Source organism: Thunnus maccoyii, chromosome 5 (genome assembly GCF_910596095.1).
Source record: "Thunnus maccoyii chromosome 5, fThuMac1.1, whole genome shotgun sequence".
NCBI lineage: Eukaryota > Metazoa > Chordata > Actinopteri > Scombriformes > Scombridae > Thunnus > Thunnus maccoyii.
In genome coordinates this window covers 27,957,667-27,965,530 of record NC_056537.1, presented here as the reverse complement: position 1 = coordinate 27,965,530, position 7,864 = coordinate 27,957,667, and the positions used below count along the sequence as shown (strand labels likewise).

The following is a 7,864-nucleotide window of genomic DNA, read 5'->3' as shown; positions in this document are numbered from 1 at the left end:
AATACTCCTAATGACACACGGTGTGCTGCCATCCACATCATCAGTATCTTCATCCTCAACATCAAAAGCAAATAATAAGAAAAGAGTGATTTTGAAGCACATATGAGAATGTAGACACTTTTATTGAATGACTTTTTCCATTTTTATATTCATGAAACCAATAAGCTTTTTGTGGACAATTTTGAGTGTCCAATTGATCAACTGTTTTGAAGTAAAGTGGGAGGAAACCGGAGAACCCGGGGTAAACCCACGTCACCTCAATAGACAAAATACAGACTCGGAAAGGCTAAAAATAAGGACTCAAACACTCGTCTTCTAGTTGTGAGGAAACATTGTTGACCTCTGAGGTGACTCTGAGAGCTCAAGTCCTGCTCTGCATCCAGGGCACGACTGAAGCTCCTAAACCCCAGCTCACTTTTTCCTTTCAGGAAGAAGGCTACCCACCCCCTAAATAACCTCAACACTGGCTCCATGTCTGAAGGGGAGGCCCTCAGATATAGAACCACCGCTGACCCCTGAGATTACCCTGAGAGCTCCAGTCCTGCCTCACGTGGAGGTAAGGCAGGACTGAAGCTCTTTACTGCGTTCATCTTGAAGGAAAAAAGTAATTCTCAGCTCACTTTTTCCCTTCAAGATGAAGGCTACCCACCCCCTAAATAACCTCAACACTGGCTCCATGTCTGAAGGGGAAGCCCTCAGATATAGAGCCACCGCTGACCCCTGAGATTACCCTGAGAGCTCCAGTCCTGCCTCACGTGGAGGTAAGGCAGGACTGAAGCTCTTTACTGCGTTCATCTTGAAGGAAAAGAGTAATTCCCAGCTCACTTTTTCCCTTCAAGATGAAGGCTACCCACCCCCTAAATAACCTCAACACTGGCTCCATGTCTGAAGGGGAGGCCCTAAGATATAGAACCACTGCTGACCCCTGAGATTACCCTGAGAGCTCCAGTCCTGCCTCACGTGAAGGTAAGGCAGGACTGAAGCTCTTTACTACCTACCCCCTAAATAACTACCCCCTCCCCCTAAATAACCCTGACCCTCTATGCCCATCTGAAGGGCTTGGCCCCTGAGATTACCCTGAGAGCTCCAGTCCTACCTCACGTGAAGGTAAGGCAGGACTGAAGCTCTTTACTACCTACCCCCTAAATAACTACCCCCTCCCCCTAAATAACCCTGACCCTCTATGCCCGTCTGAAGGGCTTGGCCCCTGAGATTACCCTGAGAGGTCCAGTCCTGCCTCACGTGGAGGTAAGGCAGGACTGAAGCTCTTTACTACCTACCCCCGAAATAACTACCCCCTCCCCCTAAATAACCCTGACCCTCTATGCCCGTCTGAAGGGCTTGGCCCCTGAGATTACCCTGAGAGGTCCAGTCCTGCCTCACGTGGAGGTAAGGCAGGACTGAAGCTCTTTACTACCTACCCCCTAAATAACTACCCCCTCCCCCTAAATAACCCTGACCCTCTATGCCCGTCTGAAGGGCTTGGAGAGGGCTTTTCCCAGTGAGGAGAAGAACCTGGAGATGGCACTCCGTTTCTTTGCAGTAAGGTGGTGGTACAAATAGTTGGTGATGACTTTTTCGGCTTGTGGCTCCTGTAAATTAATCGAAATCAGCAAAAGCGTTGCACAGCCCCACATTTTCGCCAGGGGTTTGATCACCGCCTTGTCGAGGTCTTCAAACTTCTCTGGGGTTATTCTCAATTCTGCTCCCTCGACTTCGGCCCATATCCTCTCGAAGAGACGCTGGATGATGACCTCTGGCTGCGTTGTGGTCCAGTTCAATTTGGCCTTGTTGTACAGCCTAGATACCAGCCTCTCCACGAGGAACAGGACTGCTTTCTTGTTTATCTCCCCCATTGTGTCCTCCTGTGCCCCTGCAACTTCCTGTGGGGATCGTGTCTTCTTACGATTACGTTTTTTATTACGTTTAGTGGCTGGCGCTGGAGTAGGTATCAGGCATGCGTTCTCCTCTGCGACCTCTTTTAAGGGACTCTGTGCAACTGACTCAGTGCCTTGTAAAGCCAGTGTGAGTCTGTCGGAGTGGCTGGCAGCCTGGGTTTTCTGCCACCAGTTGATCAGAGCCAGGAAGCAGCGGATTTTCTTCCGTATGTCCTCATACATGGCAGGATCAACCACAGGACGAGCCGCTGCCTTCCTCCTGATGGCTTTCGGGATGATCTCCGGCATGACGGTCCCATATTTGATGTAGCAGTACATCATTTCGGTGAGTTTCTTGGTCATCACCACAACGTTATTCCCAGAAAGAGTTTTATATCTGGGAAATAAGCAAAGCTCATTCCCACCTTGGTCTTTCTGTTTATCCCCATTCTCCACCAAAAGCAACGACTCAAAACTATCAATGAGAGACTGCATTGACTGGCTGCTTTCAGCTTCGGACTCGTGTCGGAATTTCCTCTTCATTTGTGCCACAATGCGAAGTATTGATGTTTTGGCGAGGACCTTCACAAAGAAGGTCTTTATAATGCTGCTTACTTCTGTCAGACTGAGTCTACACTTCTCTTTGGATTGTGGAGTTGAAGACTTGAAGACCTCACTGGCAATGAGTTGACTGATGTCATATGACACAACCTCAATTTGAAAAGAGGATTCAGACTGCAGCTCCTCGTACTCCGAATCCACTTCATCCTGCAAAAGAGGCTCTGTGATCTCACTAACAGCTCTCTCAATTATTTCCTGGACTACTTTAGCTGTTTCAGCCACAAATCGGTCTTGTGGTGGCTCCTCCTCTGCGTCTTGTGGCTCCTCCTCTGCGTCTTGTGGCTCCTCCTCTGGGGTTTGTAGCTCTTCCCCGTGTGAACTACAGATGGAATCGAAGTCTTTGTTCTCCAGATCCTCCAGTAACAGCTCTAAGCTGGTCTTCTCTAGGGAGGTGGTCTGGCTTACTGTCTGCCGATGTCCCCGGGGTGTGCGAATTCTAATCTTGGCGGCAAACTTTTTAAGCATTTTGGAAGCATGTTTGAGCATGTTGTTAAGTCTGTGCGGAGGAGTGATGTGCTGGCTTATTCCAGACCCAGAGCTCTTCTGAGCAGAAAGGGCAGAGCTGACGCTCTCTGCAACCTCCTTAGCCAGCAGGCTTGTCAGTCGTTGGGGGCTGTCACACTGGTCTCGGTCCTTTATGTCCAGAACCTCGGCAAAGCTCTGACTCAGTGTGTCACCCAGTTTGACTTCGACTAGCTCCTCAGAAATTGCCACACTTGTGTTCTTGAGTGTGGCCAAAAGGGTGTTTGTCATTGCTTGTATGATTTCCAACAGCAGCTCAGCCAACAAGATTTTGGTGGTATCATCAGGAGAACCGGATTTCAGCAGTATCCACCGGTCCTCTGTCATCCTTCCAACAAATGTTTGGATCAGCGGGCGAAAAGTGTCGACTGTGACCACCGCCATCTCTTCTAAGCACAAGTTTCCTGTTGTATTCATGGTAATTGTTATGATGTTACCTTCGATGCTTGATACTTGATCCGTTCTATGAACTGCACTGGGCTCTGTGAACTGCACTGGGCTCAGTTTTCACGTACCAATGTCTGAGTTTAACACAATGCTGAGAATCAGTGTGTGGGAGACACTTATTGGGTTTTTAACATCAACATCAAAGCTTTCAACATCAAAGCATCAAGGGATATGAACATGATGTCACAGGGAACAAAGAAATGCCAAAATGTGATGTCACACAGATCAACGGAACTGTCTTTTCCATAAATCCCGCCCCCAAGCAACGGCCGTTGTTCGGCAACCGTTGCTAGGCACCGGCAGCATTCTCTGACCAGTTGTGTTCTAGTATTTAGTGTCTTTTTAAATGTCTACAATGATTTTCAAAGATGAAACCCATACGATTTGATTGTTTTATACTCAGAAATAACTGCAAACATTTTGAGAGGTAAATATTTTTCCTGTTTAATCTTCATATTATGACATAAACCTGATTCTGGTAATGATCCACGAATAAATGAGGGTTTTTTGAATCACACAGTGGTGGAAGAAGTACTCTGATCCTTTACTTTAGTAAAAGTACCAATGCAGCAATGTAAAAATACTTCATTACAAGTAGAAGTCCTTCATGATAAAGTAAAAGTACATAAGTATTATGAGCTTGATGTAGTTAGAGTATTGCAGTAAAACCAGTGGTTTGACATCATTAGATTATTAATACTGAGGTATCAGTCTGTAAGCAGCATGTTACTGTTGGAGCAGCTGGAGGTGGAGCTAGTTTTAACTACTTTATATACAGTTAGCTAGTTAAGTCCAGTGGTTCCCAACCTAGGGGTGGAGCCCCTCCAAAGAGTCACTAGATAAATCTGAGGGGTTGTGAGATGATTAATGGGAGAGGAAAAAAGAAATAACAAAGTTCTGATACACAAATCTGTTTTGCATTTGAACATTTATTGAAACAAAACCATGTGGGAAGTTTAGAGGGAAAAATCACTATTTGGTGGAGCTGTTAACAACTCATAGACATCTGAAATGTGACCCCGACTACACACTGCTTTTTTTATGACGTCAAAAGCCAAAAAGGTTGGACACCACTGGTGTCATCTTTAACAGTGTGTTGTATTTTTAAAGCTTGTTATATTATCCAATGTGTCAAATCTTCATCTGAAAAGTAACTAAAGTTGTCAGATAAATGTAGTGGAGCAGAAAGTACAATATTTCCCTCTGAAATGTAGTGGAGTGGAAGTAGAAATTGTCATCAAATGGAAGTACAAGTGCCTCAAAACTGTACTTAAAGAGGACCTATTATGCTCATTTCCATCTCTAAACTTTATTTTTGGACTCCACTAGAGTAGCTTTGCATGATTCACAGTTTTTACAAAAAAAGCCTTATTTATCTTATACTGGCCCTATACGCAGCCCCCACACAGTTAGTTTCGGGTCTGAAAAGTGAAGCCAGGTTCAAGTGCCTTAAACCTGCAGTCTCTCTAATGGCCAGCAGGGGGCGACTCCACTGGCTCCAAAAGAAGTCCAGTTGTATAGAAGTCTATGAGAAAATGACCCAACTTCTTACTTGATTTATTACCTCAGTAAATACTTTCCTAATGAGTTTATGGCCTCAATCACTAGTATCAAGTATTCTTCAACGTATCATGATGTTCATTTTGTAAATTATGGCCCCATTTGGAGTGTAATAGATGATCAAGCAGGGTATGCTTTAGGGTGTGGCTACCTTGTGATTGACAAATCGCTACCACGGCGGCAATGTTGATTATGTAACATAACCAAGGCATAACCCCAGATTCACAGAGTATAGGCGTAGCTGCTGCTATTTCAGTTCGTTAAAGTTAATTATGGCATTTTGGTCACCTAAAAAAGTCTTGTCAAGTGTTTGGTTGTCATAAAAGACCCTCTAAAGAGTTGGATGTTCAGTTTTTCCGGTGAGTAGATTTTGTTTCAGTGGAGTTCACCTTTAATCAGTGTTAGAAGAGGTATTGAAACATTTTATTCAAGTAAGATTGTAGTCAAATTAGCAATAGAGAATGTGAAGGCACATCACCCCTTTCACCGCCTTTATCCTCTGTTCACACCACCCCATTCTCCCACTGGCTTTATTACTCAAAAATACCTTCCTGTTATTATTCTGGCCATTCCTCGTACAGAAAATATCAGCAAATAATGACATTTTTCATGTTAGGACATTAAATATTTACATGTTTTTAGTTTATCAGATTTCTCACACCTCCCTCTGCAGACACAAAAGGCTTTATATAACTTTTTTAGTCACATATAACATCTGGAAACACACACTGAGGTGGAAAATCAGTGGAGTTCACCTTTAATCAGTGTTAGAAGAGGTATTGAGATATTTTACTCAAGTAAGATTGTAAGTAAAAGTAGCAATAGAGAATGTGAAGGTACGTCACCCCGCATTGCATGTTGGTACGGGGGGGCCATCGTGGGAGGAACACGCTCTGTTACCTGTCTGTGCCTGCTGCAGTGCTACGGTGGTTGCATGCTTACCTTTAGTTTTGTTAAGAGTTTGGCTAAAATGTTGGTTAAATTAATAAATAGTTTAAAAGTTACAAATCCCTAGAAGCTCATGAACAGTTTGCATGGCTGGGTGCAAGATCTGCTAATTCACAAGCCAGCAAATTGTGAGAGCATAGTCATACTTGCGAAGGTAAGATGGCACTCCTCTTTTTGCCTCAATTATTAAACCAAACAAAATACAAAACTTACGAGACAGTCAAAGGACAGACAGCATATGAACAAGAAGTGTCTGTTCAGCGCGAACAATAATAATTATCTGAACTTTAAATAAGTTTATTGTGAGGTGACAATAATGATCATACTGAACAAAGGAGGAAAGTTAGTTATCTCTTGTATTTCAGTAGTCATATATACATACATTGAGCTCAAGCTGATCTATATACAATTAATTTACACATGTGATTGTATTTACAGAAGCAGACTGTGCCACAGCCTCTGTACAGTGCACCTCCAGCCTGGACAGTGGACCCTCTACTGTTCGTGTCCACTCTGTCAGTCTTTGAAAGAAATGTAGAGATGGACAAAAGTTTGAACATTCACAGAAATCATAAACATTTATATTTTATTAGTGTACTTGTTACCTGAGCAGACCTGGCTGTGATTCTATCTTCTTTTTCTCAGTATTAATGTGAAAAGTTAATCCCATATTACACATCTAATTGTTTGAATGTAATGTACACTAACAACATTACAGCCAATGTAATACAAGGCCAGTAGACTTGAACATACTGTATCTCGATTTACTTGAGACATGACTGGAACACACTTCAGTTGACTCAACGCTTGACTTGAAGTTTCTTGATTAGAAATGTGACACAGAGTCTAATACATCCAGTAGTTATCTCAGATCATAATCCCATTCAGTTTGACTTTAATTTGCAATCAGCACCACTGCCAACTAAACAGTGGAAGGTCAATAAATCTCTATTCAAAGATCCAGAGATTAAAAAGCAAATAAGTTAATACATTCAAACATTCATGGACATGAACAAAAACTCCATCTCTGACACTCCACTGATATGGGAAACTTTAAGATGTTGCCTTAGAGGGGAATTAATCAAGATAAGTAGCCTAAAGAATAAAAAGCAGCACCAAGAAGAAAACAGATTATTAACAGAAATCAAATTGTTGCGAAACTCACTGTCAAATGAATATAAGGATAAATATGATGACATTATAAGGAACAAAATTGAATATAAACTAAAAAGAGCAAAATGAATTATTATGAATGTGGAGAGAAGGCAGGAAACTTGCTAACTTCAAGACTTAAAAAACAGATGACTAAAATATTACCAAAGAACTCAACTACCACTGATCCAGATCAAATAAATAAAACCTTTATTGACTTTTATGAAAATCTTTACAAGTCCGACAGTGATGATGACCCTAATTCAAGGCAGGAATTCTTAAAGATTATTCATCTCCCCTGCTTATCAGAGGAAGGAAAAATGCACTAAAACAGCCAATAACTCTATTTGAAATAAATAAAGCCATTAACTAATTTTCTAAGAATAAATCTCCAGGGTCTGATGGTTATAATGAAGAAATCTGCCAGGAGTTTTGTGAGGATCTATCTCCTCTACTTTTGCAGCCAGATTAGTTCAGGTAATCGGAAAGCTTATACACACTAACCAAACTGGTTTCATGAAAAACATTCATCTGACAACACAAGGAAATAATTCAATATCATTCATTATGCAAAAAAGCTCCCTCATCCAGCAGTACGGTGTAGTTTAGATGTTGAAAAAGCCTTTGATCGAATTGAATGGCCATTTATGTTCAGTACCCTTAAGAAATATGGGTTTGATAAAAATTTCATACAGTGGATTAGGATGATGTACTCAAAGTCCATGGATTCAATAAGA

General features: G+C 42.2%; 1 long non-coding RNA gene across 1 annotated transcript; it reads right to left on the bottom strand.

Moving 5' to 3' along the window:
- Positions 1-313: 313 nt before the first annotated feature.
- On the bottom strand, positions 314-1,225 carry LOC121898094. The gene is made up of 2 exons (XR_006096347.1): positions 1,097-1,225; positions 314-955 (listed from the first exon to the last, which is right to left on the bottom strand). It is a non-coding gene; the product is annotated as an uncharacterized LOC121898094 (long non-coding RNA).
- Between the last annotated feature and the right edge of the window lie 6,639 nt (positions 1,226-7,864).